Here is a 23958-nt window from a genome sequence, read left to right on the forward strand (position 1 = left end):
ATCAGTAGATTTTTAGCATTACGCTTTACATCGTCCAGCCATTTTACGTCATATTCAGGTACTTCAAGTAATGCTCTGCACACAAAGTTATATAATAAGCATTCTATATTATACTGGACATAATATGCAGCTTCTATGTTGTAATACTCAATCTATCCACATTACACCTTAACACCCCACAAATCCATAAGATTTCAGCAATGAAGGTTTAATTCTGAAGACAACACAAGACAATGAACAGCTTACTTCTTCTGTATCACAAGTAACATTACGATAACTTCCCCTGCTTGAATTTCTTTGGCAAAAATTACTCTGTGACACCTTTTCAAACACCTGAGCACCTTGTTTGAGTTTGTTTACCTGAGAGCACCATAGGATCAAGGTCAACCGCTTTCTTTACATGGTCTGATTCTCCTGTTAGCGAGGACTCATCGATCTTCAGATCATTACTTTGTAACAAAATGCCATCAGTAGGTAACAAGTCACCATACTTGATCTGGAAAAGCGAAAACACAATGTCAATAAATTTCTCAAACATGTATATAACATAAAAATCATCAGTTTTGATTATCTGAAACCATCATCAAGGGCTGAATGTTATGGAGATGAAATTTCCACATATAACAAAAGACTCTGGAAATCCTTAAACAACAACATTTATAATTCATTCCACAAGGCAGACAGAGGGACAGACACTTTGGTCATTCTTTAACTGGGCTAGGATTTAATAACTTAACAAAGAAGTGATGATGAAAGATTGAGAGCTCATGAAGGTGGCAGTGCTACACCGAAGACCTTGTTCTGACTTTATGCACATCACAACAGGCGTGAGATTAAATGAACAGCTACGGTGAGCAGGCGCATATCAATTATCTATTTACGCGCATTACACTGGACAAACAAGGTCTTCAGGCAGCCCCTTGAGTAACACTACCTACCAAACATGTTTTAGGAAAATAAAGATAAACTGTACTTAAAGGGATCAGCCTCTGGGACAAATAAAGTGAAGCTAAGTGGCTACACAAGATAAAAGAATGTTTAGTTATTTTTTTCTGAATTAGGCACAAATATATTAAGTGTTTGCAGTGAGTTAAGTATAGATTTTTGCTCCAATTTGAGTGTCAAGATACCAACCAGCACTGCAGTCACCCCAGCCAAACAGTCTCACCCCACACCCCTCTCTGGTGCTCCCCAAACTTCCGAGTAAACAAAAGCATCAATGCTCCACTCTCCTCCACTCCCCTTGATGCACCACTGAGCTAAAACTTCACTTCTTAAACTTTGCACTTGATTTAAAATGAGTCAACACAGATTCTGAACTACCTGTGACTACTACTTGAGTTTACAAATGGGAAAAAAAAAAAACAAAAAAAAAACACCTAGCTTTCACTTCTAGTAACTGAAAGCGGCTGGTTCTGCCAGAATTAACTATCATTCACTAACAACTACACTAACATGACTAGGATGAACCAGCTGAACATCAAAAGCACCCTTTCATCAGGCTAACAGAGCTAAGTCATACATTGGTCTGGTGGTTTGGTTTACATGGAGAGTATAACTAATTCAACATGAACACTAAGTCACTAAACACCGCCTAGTGAGGGACACAGACACAAGGAGGGGTGAGGACGGACAGAGTGGCGGCAGAACAGAATCAGGTCTTACTTGGCAAATATCACCGGCGACAATATCTAGCGCCTATCTGCTGAACTTCACCTCCTCGAATAACAGTAAATTTGTGCTCCCTCGTCTGACTTTGTAGTCCCCAAAACTGTTTCTCTTTGTGTAGTCATTAAATGCTGTGACAAAACAACAACTGCCACAGAAATAAGGATGGCCACACCCTCGATCCATCCAGCTTCCTCCTCACTCTCATCGTGGTGGCCCACTGCAAGGAGAAATGGATTAATCTACTTGTCGTGTGACCTCCTCAGCCAGTAGAGTTTAAAGGAAGAAAGATCAGATTTCTATAGACAGGATCCTATTCACGTCACTGTGACACTCAACACTAGAGTAGGATTAATGCTTAGACTTGGACTCCATAAAATAGAAACATAAACGCCCTACAGAAATATGTCATTTGAGTTATAAAATGCTAACTACTGCTGGACTTTTTGGTGATTCCAAAGACAGACAAATCATGAATGAAGGGCATCATCTCCTCAAATTCATACTGACTCCACCAAACACACTGCCCTCCTTGCCTCCCCTGCTTTCACTTCCTTTTCACACAAACATATGAATTTAGCAACTACAGTCATGAGTTGGCAAGCAAGTGAAATACAGAGACATACTATGTGCAGAGAAAGATACATAGATGCAATAGTACATTAGTCTTTTTATGGATTATCATTAATATCATCTCCTCACTACACATTTCCTTCCCACTGATCTCACACAGCTGCACATCATCAAACAGCATGACACAGGTTTTGCTCATTCATTGAAGATTGATTTAGTTCTTAATTAATGGTCTCTTTCAGTCTTTAGCCATCAAAAAGCTGCCCCAGAGACACACACCACACTCGTCATGCTCATCCAACACCACTGCCGTTCCTTAACACACAGTCATGACCACACTCAAAACACTACTTTTAATGGATTTTTAGGCTCTCTTTAGGAATAGATATATTATGGAACACATTTCTCAGGAGGTAATAAGACAGGTAGTAAAAGGAGGATTATACTGGGTACTGAACACAAACATCTACGGTGGATAGTAGTGTGGGACAGTAAACATTGACCTAGTAGAGTGTTGCAAGTGGTGGTGGCACTTGGCTGGGTTTCGACTCCATTCTTCACTGACGTCATTTATTGCGGCAAACTCTCTTTAATGAAGGCTAGAGGTCAGGAGGGTGTTCCTGACAGGGCATGAGGACCAGAACAAGCTCTCATGGCAACCCTTTCTTCACAGGTTCATATCATGTCTAATGTAGATATTTCATTGGAAAAACTGAGAACTCATTTGAACAAGGACTCAATATAGTAAGGGGGGACTGGGCTGAAGTAGGGAAACAGTCTTGTGAGTATTAAGTTAAGTGAAGTCTTGGTAGAGTAAAGAAACTAAGTTGACTTGGCAAAATAACTGGGATTTTTTGATACCAAAGTAAAAAAAAAAAAAAAAAAAAGGTATGTCATATTAAGCTGAATGAGAACTGTTTGACGAGACCTCAGTTAAATGAGAACTAAGGCGATGAGACCTTTGTTAAATGATAACTCAACTTATCAGGAGTCTGTTCACTGAGAGTTATGGCCTAATGCACTACACCACGAGGAAGGGCAAGCCACTACACAAGGCATCAACATCCGCTTGTGCTGCTATGCCAACACTAGTCGTATGTACAAAATAAGGAACATTAAAAGCCAAAGCAAAACTTCATAGATGATCTGGTGGTGAGAGGTACACTGACCATGACTGTGACTCATGGCACCCATAGAGAAACAACAAGGATACTGGGTTTGGTTTGGCTCAGCAGCTAAACTTAGTTACTGTGGCTCTACAACTTTTATGGCTCAAGGTAATTATTTAACTCTTTTATTGTTTGCTTTGCAAGTTTAATGAGTGTGATGGAGATTGGGGAAAGCTTTAGACTGGAGGAAATATTGATATGACTCTGCCATGTGAGTGAGGACAACTGGCAAAGGCATCACAGGGTATGTTTTCCATGGAATTAATGAACTTATTCATCATAGTGATTTCATAAGGTCTCTTTATTAACACCAATATGATACTTAGAACTGAACAGGAAGATCTGGTTTTAGCACAGAAATTAATCAGGTGAGGTGATTAATCAACAAACTGTACCTGTACTTAGAAAAGAATCATTCTTAAATCTTGTGTCTGGAGACTGATTTACTTCACGTTAGTTAATTTTGTAGTGAGTGAGTTTGTCAGCAATTGAATGTGATCTGACTGGACAAAACAATGAATAACCTTCAACCACATTGTTTGTGTGTGTTTCATGAGGACACGCTTCTGGTGCCAACACACTAATAGCGCCTGAGGATGCCTTCCTTACTAAATTTATGAAGCACCTGAAAGTGATTTTTACTCTTTGTTCTGTGATAAAGAAATGAGTTACATGTGCAGCTTAGCTTCCAAAAACTGACCCTAGTGTTGTGTTGCAGTGTTTATTTCAGTGAGTTTTGGTGGGCACAAAGGATGCGAGAATCGTGACATTCCACCTACTTAGAAAATGAACATAAAACTGACCTAGGACTGAAAATAACCATTCAATCAGTTTTACTTCCATCTTGACAGTAAGTAACTATTATATGCATTTTAGTCACTTTCATTTTGCTCTGAAATATTCCCGCCACCCACCAGCAGCAGCACCATTCAGCTGTGGGAGGCTGTACTACATTTCATCTCTAAAACTGTATTGATTACTGATCACTTTTACAGAGACAATCCATGTTGGTCTCTGGCCTAATCTGCTGGTGACTCAAGGTTGTTCTATTTGGCGGTTATTAGTGGTCAAATTAGCTGGTTCATTATCGGCAAAGTCAGTCATTGTCTTAATTATCAGTATCTTCCTGTTGCTTTAAGACTGAGGCTGCAGAGAGCTACAAGAGGGCTTTACACTGTACTTATCGAAGGGAGAAGCTGGTTAAGAATGTACTTTTACTAAGTTACAATACAGAGTAATGCATTCTTTATTGGGGATTTTGTCCTCCTCATTACCTGCTTCAGCAATTCCCTCTAAACGCCATTGGTCATGAAAGTAGAATGGCATATTCATATAAACATAAAATTAGAACTATGAAAAAAGCCAGTAGGTAAAATGCTACCATAATAATATGCATTAGTCACAAAAGAAAAATGTATATAGTATTATTAGTATATATATGTGTAAAGCTTAAAGTTAATATTAGTCATGATCTCCTTTTCTCTTTGAGCACAAACTGTTGTAAGTAGAAAGGCAATGGCTTACTTACTTTCTGGTAATCCTGGCAGAGAGGAATATGCAAAAAAAGAGAGAATGTTAATAATTACTATAGCCCAGACAGACCAGACATAGATACAGAAAGGTACATGGAGAGAAAGGGGGGCCAAGAGAGGGTGTGGAAAGAAAGGAAACAGAGCATAAGAGTGCAAAATGGAAAGGCGAAGAGCAGCGAAGAAGAGAGTGAAAAACTGAAAAGAAAAAGTCAGAAAGAATGGCATATTACACCAAGTATTAGAAAAGCTACTTTAAGCTAAAACCCATCACATACATATAAATTGCGGACTCAAAAGTCACACAAACTCTGGAAAAACCTCTTCTTATCAGACAAAATCATGACAAGAAGCAATGCCTCTCATGCAATATTATTCTTTTCCCTTGTATTCCTGATTTCTGGGCATGCACAGCCAAACCAGACATGAAATAGAGCCAAACACAGCATGGCAAATGGTTGGACAACACGTGCAGAGAATATGTGTATCTCTCAGCCACTAGCTTGGAAAAATACACACACTTTGATGGGGCGAAAAATGCCACACATACCTGCCTCCACACAGAGCAGGGTAGGTTGTGCAAATATCAGATGAAAATCATCGTTGCATTGTGCTTATCCAATGCCGTTAGGCAATGGGGCACACAGGAATTGCCTTCAGTGCATCCGATAGACCGAGACAGGAGGTAAAAAAATCGTTGGTGTAGTTCCGTCAAGTGGACCGAAGTTATGATATTTGCCTGAACTTGGGAATTGCTTTTAATCCTCCCGAAAGTTCCAAATAATGAAGCGTTTGAAGATTTCTCTTAAGTAGATCTGTACAATTATCGGTATTTCTTTGCACTTTGTCAGTTTTCCCCAAAATTGGCAATACTCTAGCGTCTCCTTGAATACTCTCTGTTGTGTCATACCCTAAGAGTCCATTTAAGTGTGGCGGGATAGTCGAACATACACTCCATGTTAAGTGCAGCCTGATAGTGTTAAGCTGAGTGCAAACTATGACCATCCAAAACTGATACAGGAAAATACACATCCTAGAAATCATTTGCTCTTGAGATTTATGGGTGATGTTTGTTTGGTGAGTGGTGCAACAGTGATGCAGAATGAGGGCAAAGGTGTGACTGGCCGGTGTGCGCCATGCAAGGTTATGTCAAGATAGAGATAGATAAATATAAGGAATTGTATACTTTTATGAATCAAGTTATATAAATAGTACTCAATTACGGACAAAATTTTAAGTGGATTTTCAAATTTAGTGATGTATGTAAGTCTTCATGTCTAAATATTTGTGGGAGATCAGTCATAAGAAAAAAATCTAATATGTATCTTAAAAATAAGTGAAAATGTGTGTAAAAAATAATTACCCTAGTGTGTTCATCTCTCTCTCTCTCTCTCTCTCTCTCTCTCTCTCTCTCTCTCTCTCTCTCTCTCTCTCTCTCTCTCTCTCTCTCACAACAACAGAAAAAAACTAGAGAAAAACGTAGGCCTACACTATTAGGATAACAATCTCTTCTTCAACACTCACTACCTCCTCCTCCCTTCACTCCTCCATTGGTAAACAGTCTCAGCTGAATTTTGATAGAGGCAGCACTGTATCCGGTCCAATGGCGTGGAGACGGAAATACAGTATACCTCTCATTTGTTTCTCTAAAAGGACCGTGAGGCAAAGTACTACACTATTTAATGAGAGAGAGAGGAGTATCAAGGCACCTCTCCATCCGACATTGATCTCTCTTCTGGGTCTGGCATTCTCTTCAACTCTCTTTTATAGGAGCGGTAGGCTAGTTAGCGGGATTTTTCATTTATATTCTTTTTGCCCTTTAGTTGCTTTCTTTGTGCTTATTGTATCTTTGGCCTCAGCTGCTTCCGTTGCTATATAAAAAATTTGTATCGCTTTTCTTCCATCACGCCACGGGACCCGATAACATCTGCCCTCGACACACGAAATTAGGTAAGTCCCCCTTCCACCACTCCTTCAGGCCCGGCCACCACCAACTCACCTGCGTCTATGCTTTGCTCCGGTGGCCTGTAGAAGGATAGCCCCAGGGACACCACGGCGGCCACCTGCAGGATGATGAGCGTCACGTCCTGCAGCGCCTCCCACACCAGCGTCAGGAAGGTCTTCGCCGGCTTCGGAGGGATGACGTTGGAGCCGAATGTCTGCCGCCGATGCTCCATGTCGCTGGCGTTCCCGCTCAACCCTGTGGCGGGGAGAAGAGGTGGTGAGGGGAGGGTAGAGGTGAAGTAAGGGGAGATAAGAGGTGGTGGTGAGAGGTGGGGAGAGAAGGTGATAGTGAGGGGAGATACTATAGATGATGGTGAGGGAGAGAAGAGGTGAGATAGTGAGGGGGAGAAGAGGTGGTGGTGAGAGGAGGGGAGAGAAGGTGATAGTGAGGGGAGATACCGATACTAGATGATGGTGAGGGAAGAAGTGATGTTAAGAGAGAGAGGTGGTGTGGTGGGGGAGAGGAGGAGGTGACAGTGAGGGAGAGAAGAGGTGATAGTGAGGGAGAGAAGAGGTGATAGTGAGGGAGAGAAGAGATGACGGTGAGGTGTTGACGGTATTATAGACCTCACATAGACACTCCTACAGACACCTTTCCTCTTTCCCGCTTCTACGCACTTCATTCTTCTGGTTTTCTGTTCTTAAATGATTTCTTTTGCTCATGTATTAATGTTATCTATTCCTCCATTCGCATGTTCACTATCTTCGTCTTCTACACGCCTCCCTTTCTTCCTACGTCATTTTTTCTGCTTTTCTTTTTTTACATAATTTCCTCCGTTCATGAATTTTCTCTTTCATGTTATCTATTCTACTGTGTATTCTCCTGTTGGCATGTTCTCTTTCCTTTTTTTTGTTCTACTTAGCGTGTCTTATCATTTCAGTTTCCTCCCTTTCTCTTATCTGTTTCACGTCTGATAAAACGATTCACTATGATATTATTTACTGCTACTTCGCATCTTTCTTTCCTCCTTTCCTTCCCCGTTGAAATGTGCGCAAAACAGTTGGCTATGATGCTATTCAATCGTCATCCTAAACGACATCTTAAATATTTATGAACCTAATGACTCTCTCTCTCTCTCGCTCCATATACATGTTCCGTGACCCTGAATAGCCTAACATCACCACCTGCGTCACCATCACCTGTAATCAAGGAGGGCTCGTGTTTTCCCGGAGCACAGGAGCATCAGTTATGAGTCCCGAGCATCAGGTGGCGAATGTTTACCCTCTCCAGGTGTGCGGGGGCGAGAGTAAACCTTTACACACACACACACACACACACACACACACACACACACACATTTGACATGGCTTTCGTAGGCGTTCTGGGTATTTCCACGGGTACTCTTATGACCCGGGTGGTAGTTCGACCCTTCTTCTCTACCATGACCCTACAAGAAGCGCTCAAAAAACCCTGATTAGTCTCTTTCAACACACATTTGACATGGCTTTCGTAGGCGTTCTGGGTATTTCCACGGGTACTCTTATGACCCGGGTGGTAGTTCGACCCTTCTTCTCTACCATGACCCTACAAGAAGCGCTCAAAAAACCCTAATTAGTCTCTTTAAACACACATTTGACATGGCTTTCGTAGGCGTTCTGGTTATTTCCACAGGTACTCTTATGACCAGGTGGTAGTTTGACCCTTCTTCTGTACCATGAACCTAAAAGAAACGCCTGAAAACCTGATTAATCTCTTTCTCGACCTTTGGAAATAGTTGATGTGAGGGTCAGAAGCGTCTGATGCGGACTTCACACAACAGGGAGGCGGAATACAACACCCTCTCCAGCTGACTCACATGACAGGGCCGGTTCAAGGAAATATTTTGGGAGTGTGTGAGAGAATGGGAAGAAGGGATGGATGGAGGGTCGAAGAATGGGTTGGGGAGAGAATGATTAGAGAAAGGCATGAGAAAAGAGTGGAAGAAAGGAGAGGTGCTGAAAAAGGAGAGTACTAGAAAGAGGAAAAGGAGGAAGAGGAGAAATCGAAGGAAAAGAAGGAAGAAAAGGGAAGGAGTCTGAGGAGAAGGATAACGAAAAGAAAAGGAGGGAAGAAAGGAGAGGTGCTTAAAAAGGGAGAGGTGCTTAAAAAGGAAGAGTATATAATAGGAGAAAAGGAGGAAGAGGAGAAATCGAAGGAAAAGAAGGAAGAAAAGGTGAAGGAGAACGAAAAGAAAATGGAGGAGAAGGGAAATAGTAAGGAGTAGTAGAAGGAAAAGAAAAAGTACTTAAAGAGAAATATCAGAGGAAAAGAATAACGAAAAGGAGAAAAGAGAAAGACGAACTGAGGAAAATGGGAAATATAAAGGAGACATACACACATAAAAAGGGTCCAACAAAGAAAGGAAGAGAAATAACGCTCGAAAAAGATGCTGTCATAAGAGGGAAGAAGAGGAAGGGAACAACGAGGCAAAGGAGATGAAAGAGGAGAGCTATAGAACGGAGAAGGGAGGAAAGGGAAAGGGGAACACCACGAGAGGGGGAGGAAGGGGCATAAAATCGACAGGAGTGCTATTAATGTCTTGAGGTACGGGTGTTGGTAGTTGTGTGGAGGGGGAGAAGGGGAGGGGAGCAACATGGAGTGACGGGGAGAGGAAACCTGGGTGAGAAGGGGGGAGAGGGACGAAGGGGTGACGAAAAGAGGGAGGAGGAGAGCTAGGGGAAGGGAGGAGGGAGAAGGAACAAGGTAAAGGGAAGAGGAGGGGAGGGAAAAAGGGAAGGAGAGAAGGGAGTAGAGGGGAGTAGAGGGAAGAGAAGAGGGGTGAAGGGAAGAGGAGGGAAGGAGAAGAGGCCAAGAAGGGAAGGGAGGAAGAAGAGGGGAGAAGGGACTCGAGGTAAAGGGAGGAGAGGGGGAAGGGGAGCGGGCGTCGGAAAGTATTGGGAAAACGTTTACTATTGGTATCGATAAGTAAAGGTTCTTGCTGGTGATCTAGGGAGGGAGGGAAGAAGGGAGAGGGAGAGGGAAGAGAGAATGGGCGAGATGAAGGAAGGAAGGGAGACTGTGGAGGGAAGCAGGGAGAGGGGAGAGAAGAGAGAATGGGCGAGGAGATGAAGGAAGGAAGGGAGACTGTGGAGGGAAGCAGGGAGAGGGGAGAGAGGAGAGAATGGGCGAGGAGATGAAGGAAGGAAGGAAGGAAGGGAAGACTGTGGAGGGAAGCAGGGAGAGGGGAGAGAGGAAAACGATGGCTAGGAGGCGAAGAAAGGGTGGAAGGAAGGGCTGTAGGAGAGGTAGGAGGGAATAGAAAAGGAAGATGGTGGAGAGATGAGGGAAGGGAGGAAAGGAGAGGAAGGAAGGAAGGAATGGTATAGGGGAGGAAAGTGAGAGTAAGATAAGAGAACGAAAGTGGGGAGAGGAAGGTCAAGAGGAAGAAAGGAAAATAAAAGAAAAGGATAATCTGGAGAAAGGGAGGGAAAAGGAAGGGAAGTGGAAGTATGGAAGTTTGAAAGGAAAGGAAAGGAGGGAGGAGGAAGCGTTGTGGAGAAGGAAAATGAAGAAGAGAGAAGAAAACGATAGGTAGGAGAGAGAGAAAGAGGTAAAAGAAAGGGATATAGGGGCGAAAGGTGAGGAAAAGAGAAAAAAAACTATAGCTTGGAGAGGATGGGAGGGAGGGAGAGAGGAGGCACGACGAAGGGCTGTACAGGAGTTAGATAAATGGGTAGAGGAGGGGAGAGAAAAAGAGGGTGGCGGGGAGAGGAGGAAAGGGACCGACGAGGAGAGAGAAGAATCTCATGAAAGTTGGAGAGAAAGGAGAAAGAGAAAGGTAAGTCATTGCTGAGGAGAGGTGGAAGGAAATGTCAATGGAGAGTACAAGAGGAAGAGGGGGAGAGGGGCGTGAGGGTGAGAGTACGACTGAACTAAAAATAAACAATGAAAAAAAGAATGACAGGGGAGGGAGACGGAGGGAGGGAGCATGTAGGGTGAGGTAAGGGAGATTGTACGATAATGAGGAGAGGAGAGGAAGGGGAGGAAAGGAAAAGGGAGGGACATACCACAGAGGGGGGAGATTTAAAGCTTCTGGGTTATATGCAGTGTAAAAATATATATAAGATGGAATGATGGAGGAGGAAAGGGAAGTGGGGAGATAAGGAGAGAAAAAATGAGAGAAGGGAAGGAAAGGGAAGGGGAGGGACATACCACAGAGAGGGGAGAGGTAAAGATTCTGGGTGATCTGCAAAGTGTAAAAAATATGTATATGACGGAATGATGGGGGAGGAAAGGGAAGTGGGGAGATAAGGAGAGAAAAAATGAGAGAAGGGAAGGAAAGGGAAGGGGAGGGACATACCAAAGAGTGGGGAGATGTAAAGATTCTGGGTTATCTGCAAAGTGTAAAAAATATGTATATGACGGAATGATGGGGGAGGAAAGGGAAGTGGGGAGGTAAGGAGAGAAAAAATGAGAGAAGGGAAGGAAAGGGATGGGGAGAAACATACCATTGAGGGGGGAGATTTAGAGCTTCTGGGTTATATGCAAAGTGTAAAAAATATATATATGACGGAATGATGGAGGAGGAAAGGGAAGTGGGGAGATAAGGAGAGAAAAAATGAGAGAAGGAAAGGGAAGGGGAGACATACCACAACTGAGGGAGATATAAGTCTTGTTGAGCTTAATTAAAAGGCAAGATAAAAGTAGAGCAGGGAATGAGGAAGATGGAGATGAGTATTGCCAGGTTGGGAGAGAGGGAGAGATGGAGTAAAGGAAGGAGTAAGGAAATGAAGGAGAGAGTCATTCCATTGGTCTTGGGGGGGTGGGGGGTGAGGATTATGGTGATTACAAAACTGAAAGATGAAAACAAAATAGGACGGAATAATGAGGGAAGGGACATTGCAGAGTGGGGAGAAAGGGAGGAGTAAAGGAATATAGAGGTGACATACCGTTGGGCAATGAATAAGTAAAGCTTCGTGGGGGAATATGGTGATTACAAAACGGAAACATCAAAAAAAAAATGGGACGGAATAATGAAGGGAAGGACATTGCAAAGTGGGGAGAAAGGGAAAGGAAGTAAAGGAATGAAGGGGAGTGACATACCGTTGGGCAATGAATAAGTAAAGCTTCTTGGTGATGAAAAAACCCGCCAAGATAAAGGGAAATGTAAAGGGAGATAGACATGGACGAGTAGGGAGAAAGGGAAAGGGATCAGAGGAATGGGAAAACGTCTTTATTGAGTGGCGCGTCATACCATTGGTCGGGGAGGAGTAAAGCTTCTTGGTGATCTCCAAAGTGCTGCCAAACTCCCTCTGGATGCGCTCCACTACCTCTATACCGCGCGACTCCATCAACTCCCGCAGCTGGCGCAGCGTGACGCCATACTGCGCCGGACGACCGTCGATGGTGGCCATGGTGCCGGCGCTGCGCTCCTACCCCGTCACCAGGAGCGCGGCACCCCAGCTACACCGTCCCTGGAGAGCCGAGAAGCAGAGTTAGGAGGGACATAAGGCTAAACACAAGAATAGATTATCTTTCACACACACACACACACACACACACACACACACACACACACACACCGCTCCAGCTCTACGCACACAAATAACCAGCTACACCCTTCCTGGAAAGCCGAAAAGCAGAGTTACAGAAATAAAAGGTATATGCAAAATAGATTACCTCACACATACGCACGCTACACCGAACAAACATACGTAATCCAGATACACCATACACACACTAAAGCTATACGCCTCATACTGTCCCTGGAATACCGAAGACGCCAAATTAGGGAAGAAATAATGTTATACAGAAGAATAGATTACCTCTCACACTCACCACTCCAGCTCTACCATTCAAACATTCTCAAATACACCACGCACACAAGTAACAACGTTGCCAAATTATTGTACTCAAAACATTGCATTTATCAGTTCCAGGGCTCAAAACTTTGCTACCCACACAGATAACGAAATTCTAGTTAAAGTTCTCGTTAAAATCATTGCTTATTGGCGTTTGTTTGCGATAGCTGTGAGTCAGAAACAGGAAAATACGACGTGCTGAGTGGCTGAATACGATAATTTGGTAACCTGACAACTCCACAAGCAAAGTTGGGAAGGAAGTAAAGTGCAAGAATCGATTACCTCACGCACACGTCATTGCACCTCTGACATACAAGCAAACTCCAGCAACAGAATACACACACGTCACCATAACACCGTCTCTGCTGTACCGGAGACGTGGAGTTAGGAAGGAAATCAAGTAATGTGCAAGAATAGATTATCTCACACACACGTCATTGCACCTCTGACATACAAGCAAACTCCAGCAACAGAATACACACACGTCACCTTTACACCGTCTCTGCTGTACCGGAGACGTGGGGTTAGGAAGGAAATAAGGTACAAATATATCTCATACAAACACGACGGGCCAGCTTATCACACAATCATACTCCATCTACACCATACACTCCACACACGTCAGGGCTATACGCCACTATATACCGTCCTGCAACACCGATGAAACAAGGAAATAATGTTATGCAAAGGAACAAGCCGGATATTGCCGGATTACAGGAGTGTTAAGTACCCGGTCCGGTATAGATTAGGTTAGTTATGGTTAGGTTAGATTGGGCAACGTTGAGCTGTATATTTTCGACATAATTCTTGAAGCAGGAAATACACTGAGAATAATTAGTAGAGGACACAGCTCAGCGGCTCAGGAGGTTCCCATTACACACACACACACACACACACACACACACACACACACACATCAAGTTCGTAATCTCCCTAACCAAACGAAAACTACTAAAATTCCTTATAGTGTTTTTAGTGTTGATATAAGAGGTAATGAAAAATTTTGAAAACCACGCATGAATCTCTTCTAGTATCAGGTGTTGAGTTGGAAAAAAAAAAAAAAAAAAAAAAACAACGGACCTTCACGGAGAATATATAGTTTGATTTGGGCGCTAACTAAGACACTATACTGAACTATGGAACTTGATCCTAACCCACCAAACACACCATACTCCAGCTGCACCACACCCACCATAGCTACACAGTCCCTAAAAAAAACATAAAAAAAAACATAATGAGAGGGTAGGAAGAAAGTAATGACAAGTATACAAAAACATACCTCATCCAAACACGACCTCCTATACACACAAACCATACAAACAGACATACAAGCCATACAAAGACCATACACAAAACCAGAAATCCAGAAAACACCAACGATATGAAGTCAAGAAGGAATCGATGTATATTAATAGCCAGAAGTATGCACGGAACAAACACCGTACGCCATAATGTCTCCTCTTAACGTGAAAATTAGTGACAGATAAATAAAGAATAGAAAATAAACACTCCCTTAGCACCTACGACGGGATATTAGTGGGAGGGATGCGTGAGTGTAAAGGTTAGATGTATGAGCTCATGCCACACCCACACACATACATACGCACACACTCAACCCAGCTACACTCGACATTAAAAATATGAAAAAAACGCAAATACAAATGGGGTGGAATATGAAACTCTCTCTCTCTCTCTCTCTCTCTCTCTCTCTCTCTCTCTCTCTCTCTCTCTCTCTCTCTCTCTCTCTCTCTCTCTCTCTCTCTCTCTCTCTCGACATCGACATTAAAGTATGAAAAAAACGTAAATACAAATGGGGTGGAATATGAAACTCTCTCTCTCTCTCTCTCTCTCTCTCTCTCTCTCTCTCTCTCTCTCTCTCTCTCTCTCTCTCTCTCTCTCTCTCTCTCTCTCTCATCGACATTAAAGTATGAAAAAAACGTAAATACAAATGGGGTGGAATATGAAACTCTCTCTCTCTCTCTCTCTCTCTCTCTCTCTCTCTCTCTCTCTCTCTCTCTCTCTCTCTCTCTCTCTCTCTGAACGAGAGATAGAACAAGATAATCGCTGCAATAATGTAGTAGCGAAGGAAAATAATCACAACCTTATAGTTTCGTAAGGTTGTGAACTTTTCTAGATGGAGCAACTATTATTAAAGGTCAGAGTAATCTTTAACATTCATTATTTTTCCCTCTCTACTATCTTTTTTTCCTTCCTCTACCTCTTTATCTTCTTCATTATCTCTTCCCCTTTACCATCTTCTTCTCCACTCTTCTTCTTCTACTGATCTTTTTTTCTTCTTTTTCTTCTTCTTCTACCAGACTACTACTACTACTACTACCATTACTATTTTATCACTATTGTTATCATAATTTACTATATATAAATTCTCTATTGCCAGAACTAGGAAATATGCATGCGGTAATAATCTATGGAGTGTCATTTGAGTGTTTTTTTCTTCTTCTAATTAAAGTAAAAAACGAGGCAATGAAAGTTAAAGCGACACTGTAAGGGGCAAGAATAAAAGTGTGTAGTGTGGAATTAAAATCTAAGTAATTCACGACCACTTCCTTCCGTTGTTCACTTATTCACAACCACTCATCAAATATCTCTCTCTCTCTCTCTCTCTCTCTCTCTCTCTCTCTCTCTCTCTCTCTCTCTCTCTCTCTCTCTCTCTCTCTCTCTCTCTCTCCATTTGGTATACATTTACATTATTATATTTTTTTTATCTTCTTTTCTTTATCTACTTATTTTCTTGTTGCTTTTTTCTTATTTCCTGTTTCGTTTTTTTTATATTTTCATTTCCTTGTTTCCCATTCTCTTTTTTATCCCTTTTTTCATATATTCTGTTCCCCTCCTCTTTAATTTACTTGATCTTCTCTCTCTCTCTCTCTCTCTCTCTCTCTCTCTCTCTCTCTCTCTCTCTCTCTCTCTCTCTCTCTCTCTCTCTCTCGCTCTCTCTCCCCCCCCCCCCCCGCATGCCAGACCTGAGACGAAATGAAATTCCTCACCACGCGACGTATTGAGGTCGGAGACCAAATCTCTCTCTCTCTCTCTCTCTCTCTCTCTCTCTCTCTCTCTCTCTCTCTCTCTCTCTCTCTCTCTCTCTCTCTCTCTCTCTCTCTCTCTCTCTCTCTCTCTCTCTCTCTCTCTCTCTCAAAAGGGGAAACATGATGAAGGGCAAGAAAAAAAAAGAAACCAAAGAAGAAGGAAGAAGAAGGGGAAAGGAGAGAAAGCAAAGGAGAGAGAGAGAGAGAATAAGAGGAAAGATGGAGGAAAAGGAAGAGGAGGAGGAGGAGAGGAGGAAAAGGGTGGGAGAGATAACAGAATGGTAACATTACAAGGGGAGAGAGAGAGAGGGGAAGCGAGGGAGGAGAGAGGAAGTGAGGGGTAGAGGAGAGTGAGTGGCTCTTCCTCTTCTTGGTAACTCATCTGTAAATAAATTTCACGCTTAAGAGAGAGAGAGAGAGAGAGAGAGAGAGAGAGAGAGAAGAAACGTAATCAAGTAAATAAAAAAAATGTAAACAGCTTAAAAAAACAAACTAATTCCATGTGATTTCTTGACAACCGGAACACACACACACACACACACACACACACACACACACACACACACACACACACACACACACACAGGAAGGCTTAAAACTGTGGCCTAAAAAAAAAATAATAAATAAATAAAGAACAAATGTAACGTGATGGCGGTGTTCAGAGCAATGATTGGACTAGACATTATTGAGAAGAGACGGTCTGTATGCATGAGATGGAAGAGGAAGAAAAAAACATCACACTCTGTACTGGCGGGGGGTTGGGATGGCATGCTCCTCCCTTCTTTGTTATTTACTTGCAACAATAAACCATCAATCAATCAATCATCAAAACAAAAAATAAATGAAAAAGATAAAATAGATACCCCAAATATTTCTTCGTAAAGGTTAACAAAAATACGTAAAGACAACAAAATCAGGAAGTACTCAGACATGCAAATCAATGTCACTTAAGTAAGAGACAAAAAAGTGAAAACGCTGACATAACCACAATTATCTAAACCAAAACAAACAACAAAAACAAACAAACTAAGCACCGGACACGTCAACACAGGTAATGACGTCAGGTGGATGTATATGGGGGGGACAGGGGGGGGGGTAATAAAGCAAAGGTAAGGTAAGGTAAGGTAAGGTATGCGTGTAATTAGTGTGACGGAACAATAGTCGTTCTAAAGTGTGTGTCGTGGGACTGAGGAGGAGGAGGAGGAGGAGGAGGAGGAGGAGGAGGAGCGGTCTAGGAGTGTACTAAGTCATCCTTGTCAGTAGACCGGATTTCCCTTCCCTTAGACACCCCTTGATCCCTCCATTACGTCATCAACTCACCTTTGCTTAACGCTGTTACTCTTCAGTCATCCAGCCGCGGCCTCGAACACTAGCCATAACCAATGAACGATACTCGGGAATGTCTTAAGATCGACAACCTCAGCGTCTGTCTCTCACACGAACCTCGAAGTCAAGTCGCACACCCACTTGAAGTTCCCCCGAAGCCTCAACGCAGCGAAGTCAATCCCACACGCTTCGAAGTCCGTCACACACGTACTCGAAGTCACTCACACCTGGGCCCGCGTTCAATCAGTCTTCGGCGCGGTCACCTGTTGACAGCCGCTCTTGACACCTGGTTCAGTCAATCTTTCGATCTCCCAAGACGTTGTCAACGGAATACGGGAATCACTTGAGTGTGTCGGTTCTCTCTTCGCATAAAGCGCTCAGATCGAATCCAACACGCTTATAAGGTTCACAATGAAGAGTTATCACGTGGAGAATGAGATGGAGAGGTTGAGTACTTGATTTCGTCTTGTCGCCCGAATACTAGACTCGATTCCCTTCATGAAACGCTAGAGGATACGGCTTGAAACGCTTCCGGAGAGTTATCACGTGGAGAATGAGATGAAGAGGTTGAGTACTTGATTTCGTCTTGTCGCCCGAATACTAGACTCGATTCCCTTCATGAAACGCTAGAGGTTACGGCTTGAAACGCTTCCGAAGAGTTGTCACGTGGAAGACAAGATGGAGAGGTTGAGTACTTGATTCCGTCTTGTCACCCGAATACAAGACTCGATTCTCTTTATGAAACACGCGAAGATGCAGTTTCAAACACTTCCAACCGCACTGGACGGAGGTAAAACGACGAGATAGACTAAAGGACGGAAGTCAGGTCCCTCTACTTCACCTCGACACGTAAAGCAAGTCCAACACGCCTCTCTGTACCCTGGACGGAGGTAACGCGACGAGGTAGGCGAAAGACGGAGATCGTGTCCCTCGCTGTGCCGCGCCTGGACGCTGACGAGGCAGTGATTGCAGGAGACACAACCAGTACGCCACCACGCCGCCGAGTCAGGTCCACCGGCGCCCTGAGTACATAAAAGCCTACCGCGGCGAGTCACAGTTACAGCAGTGACGTAGGAAGTTGGTGACGTCAAAGGACTCGCCTCTATCGTCTCTATTTACCCGCCATGATAATGCTCGCTGGCCGTTCTAGCGCGGCAACTCTCTCCCTGACCCTCCACCTCCTCCTCCTCCTCCTCCTCCACATCCTCTCCCCGCCTCTCTATTCCACCGCAATCATCAATATTTATTCCATTCCACGTCCGGCCCTGAGCGAAAGGTAATGAGAGATGAGTAATTCAGTTTCACAAGCCTAATACTCCGAGCCGGGGCAGCAGCAGCCGGCCTATGTTTTAATTACTTATAGTGCGTTTCGTTATAAAAAAGGACACAGGAAATATTTCATCAGATGGCAACCGACGTCAGAGTTGAATACCAGTTTGTGTTGGTGCCCAGCGGCGTAATGAGACAGACACATGCGGTCACAGACTCCCTTCCCTTCGCGTCACTGTATGAGAACTTAATTACTTAACTTAGAGGAACGCAACGAAGAAAAAAAAGGTAGACCGTTCCCCCTTCGGCTATGCGTGTCTACCTGTCTATCTGTATCAATGTGTGTATGTTTGTATGTCTGTCTGTCTCTCCCTCTGGCATCAAGTACTCTAGTCGATACGGGTCTCTCTCTCTCTCTCTCTCTCTCTCTCTCTCTCTCTCTCTCTCTCTCTCTCTCTCTCTCTCTCTCTCTCTCTCTCTCTCTCTCTCTCTCTCTCTCTCTCTCTTCCTATTATTTTCCTTCTTTTCCTTTATCTCCCCATTACATTTTTTTCCTTTTCGTTACCTTTCCTTCTCTTACCCACCTCCTTTTCCTTTCCTTCTACCCATTCCCCCCCTCTCTCTCTCTCTCTCTCTCTCTCTCTCTCTCTCTCTCTCTCTCTCTCTCTCTCTCTCTCTCTCTTGCAACATAATACCGTAAGCACCACTGGCTGACCTCATCGCAACAACACTCGGACAAGCATCTCAATTACAGTACGGTGAGCAAACTTCCTACGTCAGAGCAACTTTTCCGGAGGCACAAGCATCCCGCCACGCAACCCTCCTTGACACTAATGATAGATGCAGCAACACAAATACAGCGACTCCACACAGACGATCGGAGCCCAACTAACCTTATCACGCAACACACAAACCTCCTCCTCTTCCTCCTCCTCCTCCTCCTCCTCCCAATTTACCTGTGTGTGTGTGTGTGTGTGTGTGAGTGCCCAGAACTATATATACACACGACAGGGGGCGGAACGAAGAGATATCATTGTTTACTACGTCTGTTAACTCCCATATTCCCACTGTTACCAGAACCACATCACTTCTTATCGAAACACGCAAACACACACAGTACAGGGATGTGGCTATACTGACTCATGCTTTGTAGTAGTAGTAGTAGAGGAGATAATGTTAATGAAATGTTGTTAAGTAAATGTTTCCTAATGCGATGTTTTAATGGGTAAGGGATTCCATTACCATTTCTAAGTGTTCCGAACCCCGAAAATTCTCTCTAAATGGTAATGCAAAGCTAGTGTGTTAAGGACTCTCTCTCTCTCTCTCTCTCTCTCTCTCTCTCTCTCTCTCTCTCTCTCTCTCTCTCTCTCTCTCTCTCTCTCTCTCTCTCTCTCTCTCTCTCTCTCTCTCTCTCTCTCTCAGTATCGTTGAGGTATTTCCTATTATCTGGTAGGCTTAAACTAGTGTGTGTGTGTGTGTGTGTGTGTGTGTGTGTGTGTGTGTGTGTGTGTGTGTGTGTGTGTGTGTGTGTTAATTTTTCGAGTCGTGTTTGTTGAAATTATCTATATATTACAATTATTATTATTATTATATTTATGCACTTTAAGACTGGGTTTGTGACACAAGATATTAGTCCTAAACTCTCTCTCTCTCTCTCTCTCTCTCTCTCTCTCTCTCTCTCTCTCTCTCTCTCTCTCTCTCTCACGTAGACAGATCCTTATATTTTCACCCACACACACACATTTACACACAATCAACCTGACACACACACACACACACACACACACACACACACACACACACACACACACACACACACACCTCAGGGCTCATAAGGGTTGATGGTTTTTCATTTCGCCTCTTTGTTTTCCTTTTTTTTTCCCCTTTTTTTTGCTTCGTCCTCGTAGTCTTGTTCTCGTCTGTCTTTCTGTCTCGGTCTCTTACGTCACCACCAAAAGATTTTGCGTCATATTTTTTTGGTTATTTTTTTTTCCACCTTCCTACAGCGTTTTCTACTCACATTTATTTATTTTTCTATTTCTTCAAAACATTTTATACAACTTCAAAGTCCTTTTCTTCTATTTTACTCGTCCTATTCTTTTTTTTCATATCACTTATTAAATTTGTAATCTCACTTCGAAAACTTATTAGACTCTATATAGTTTTTTGTCCTTGCAGTATCTTCCTTTAAATTCATCCTACTTCTTAACACTCTTGAAACTTACTATATTCATTTTTTATCATAACAGAATCTCCCTTTTAATTAATCCTATTCATAAACACTTATCAAACTTCCTATATGGCTTTTTCATCATAACAGCATCTCTCTTTTAATTCATCCTTTTCCTAAACACTTATCAAACCTACTACATCACTTTTTAATCATCACAGAATCTCCCTTTTAATTCATCCTATTCCCAACACTTAACAAACTTACTAAAGTGCTTTTTATCATTACAGAGTCTCCCCTCTAATTCACGCTATTCACCAACACTTATCAAACTTACTACATTGCTTTTTTATCATAACAGAATCTCTCTTTTAATTCATCCTATTCCCCAACACTTAACAAACTTCCTATATTGCTTTTTGTCACTACAGTCTCCCTTGTAATTAATTCATCCAATTCACGAGGGCTAATCAACTTTACTGTTTTTTTTATCATTACAGAATCTCCCTTTTAATTCATGCTATTCACGAAACTCAAGGGCCAATGAGACGGAGATGAGCACTAAGGCCACGCGCATTTTTTTTACTTCAGGAACTTGTATCTGTCAGTATATTGCATTTTCCGAACTGTCATATTCATCGTCACATTATATTTGTTTAACTCTGATTCATCACTCTTCCTGAACTCTTTTCCCTTTAAAGTTTCACATTTCATCGCTTTACGTCATAATCTTTCCTGTTTTCCCATTCTCTCATACTCCTTTCCTTTTCCTTCCCATGCTATTTATTCTTCTTCCCTCAGACGTTCCCTTCTTCCTTCCGTTTACACTTCTATTTCTTCTCCTTCCCTCATACCTTCGCCTCTTCCTTCCCCTTCTCCTAATTCCCCTTTCTTGCCTCAGTCTTCCCATTCTTCCCCTCAAGCCTAAGATTACCCACAATTCATCTTTTTTTTTTTTAAGGAAACACTCCCTCCACATGTCTTCCCTCTCCCTCTCCCTCTCTCCCAGTCTCCTCCCCTCTCATCTCCCTCCATGTCTCTCTCCTCACCTCCCCTACGTTGACGGGGCGGCCAAAAATACTTAAAGGGAGAAGGGGAGAAGAGGAGAGGAGAGGAGGGACGAAATACAGACAGAAAAAAGGGAGTGCAAACAAAGGGAGAGTAGTTGAGTCGACGGGAAGAATAGTCCAAGGAGGTTAAGTGCGGAGGAATGACAGACATGAGGAGGAGGAGGAGGAGGAACACTGACAAAGATAAACAGGTGAGACAGATAGACATGTTGATTAAAAACCGATAAAGAAGACCAGACGAAGAGAGAGAGAAGAGAAGAGAGAAGGGGAGACTAAAGAGGAAAGAATACTGAACACTAACATATGTAGCAGATTAATCTCAACAGCCTCCCTCCTCCTCCTCCTCCTCCCCCTCCTCCTACCTGTCTACACCTCTTAAGAACTCCTCCTCCTCCTCCTCCTTCCCCTCCTATTCCTTTCCACTACCACTCTGATTCTTGTCCTCGAAAACCTAAACAAGAAATAATAAAGGAAAAAATATATATAAATGGCAATAAAACTAACAAAAAGTGATGACCAGAAAGAAAACGAATAATGAGACAAAAAACAGAGAAGAAAAAGACAAAGAGAACAAGGAGGAGAAAAGAATGAGAGAAGAAAATCAGTCACGCGAACACAGAAAATAATGATAACAAAAACGAATGAGAATTATGAGACAAAACAAAGAAGCAAAAAAAGACAAAGGGGACAGGAAGGGAAAAAAGTGATTAAGAGTAAAACAAAGAAAAAACGCAGAAACTAAGGAACGGATGCGAATAAAGAAACAGTAATAAACGGGACTTCTAAAAATAATGCGGATAAAAATAGAAGGAAAAAAAACAAAAAACAAACAAAAAAAAAAAAAAACGAAAACGATAATGGCGACAAAAAAGTGACTCGGTTAAAACAAAAGGAAATATAATAAATGCGTAAAAGACGAACGCACATAACAAACAACACAATACTAATAACCATGAAGAACTATATTAACAATGAGGTAAAAACAAAAAAGGAAAAAGACGAAGACGAGGAGGAGGAGGAGGAGGAGGAGGAGGAGAAGAAAAAAAAGGAACAAATAAAAAGAACAAAATAGTAATAAGAAAAAATAATAAGAAAAAAATGAGAAAAAAACGAAAACGACCAGGAGAAAAAAAATGATTCTGCGTAAAAGCAAAAGAAAAAAAACAAAACAATAAATAACATAAAACGCTAAAATAAATAAAACCACTGTTATGCCGGACGTGTTACTTGGGTTCCGTGTCGCCGTCAGGAGACTCAGTGGGAGGGAGATTATGTAAAACACCTTGCACAGCTTCTGTAGTTTAATATTCCTCCTTAGTACAATTCACTCTGACTCTCAACTGACTACTAGCTGACTACGACTTATTATGACTGTGACTAACTCCTCTCGCCCCCTACTATATATATACCGAACAGTGCAGTCTAGAACGTTACAATATGTTCGGTCATACAAGAATGAACAAGTAGCAAAAATCTGGGCGAGTTGGCAACACTTCCCGCCTGGTGCCTGACCGTGCCACGCGGAGCGCAGGGGGGGCCTTGCACCCCGCCCCCCGCCCCCCTGCTCGCTCCTTCTGGAGTCTTCCAGAGGCCCATAGACCCCGGGGGAAGCTTCCAGCACAACAAAACAATATGGAAATAACCGAGAAAACTGCGAATAATGATAAGATAAAGCAGATAAATTAAGAGACGAAGAGGAAGAGAAAAAAAAGTGAGTCAGATGGAGTAAAACAAATCAAACAATAAACACGAACACAAGTAAAAAGACGACTAAATAATGATAAGCAGGAGTAATAAAAAAAATAATAATAAGATGAAGCAAACAAAAAAATACAAGATGGCGAGGACGAAGAGGAGGAGGAGGAGGGCACAAAAGTGAGTCAGAATAAAGCAAACAAAATACACACACACACACACACACACACACACACACACACACAAAGCCGCAACACTTCCGATCAAGCGCGCGTCAGAGGGTACGAAGAGCGAGACAAAACATCACATGGTTGCCGACTTTCCTGCCGTACGCTGACGTGTTGCTGTGACGCTTTGGGGGGAAGGGGGAGAGGGGTGTGATGCTATATATAGAACGGTGACACACACACACACACGCACACACACACAAGGTCGAAATGATAGTGTGTATGTTATCGATTTCTTTTTCTTTAGGTCATTACCATTTGTGACGTCTGTGTTATCATGTGTGTGTGTGTGTTTGTATAACTTTCTCTCTCTCTCTCTCTCTCTCTCTCTCTCTCTCTCTCTCTCTCTCTCTCTCGTATCTCATGTTTATCTCCGTTTTCTGCGTCCTTATTTGTATGAGTATTACCGTTGAGAGAGAGAGAGAGAGAG

The 23958-nt window shown here is 42.6% G+C and overlaps 1 long non-coding RNA gene and 1 pseudogene across 1 annotated transcript; one reads left to right on the top strand and one right to left on the bottom strand.

The window, feature by feature from the left end:
• LOC126993276 (plasma membrane calcium-transporting ATPase 2-like) overlaps window positions 1–23958 on the bottom strand; it is a 157307-nt pseudogene that overhangs the window by 21747 nt on the left and 111602 nt on the right.
• Window positions 17097–19032, top strand: LOC126993277 (uncharacterized). The gene is made up of 2 exons (XR_007747581.1): window positions 17097–17543; window positions 17664–19032. It is a non-coding gene; the product is annotated as an uncharacterized LOC126993277 (long non-coding RNA).

This window comes from Eriocheir sinensis, unplaced genomic scaffold (assembly GCF_024679095.1).
Source record: "Eriocheir sinensis breed Jianghai 21 unplaced genomic scaffold, ASM2467909v1 Scaffold595, whole genome shotgun sequence".
Lineage (NCBI taxonomy): Eukaryota > Metazoa > Arthropoda > Malacostraca > Decapoda > Varunidae > Eriocheir > Eriocheir sinensis.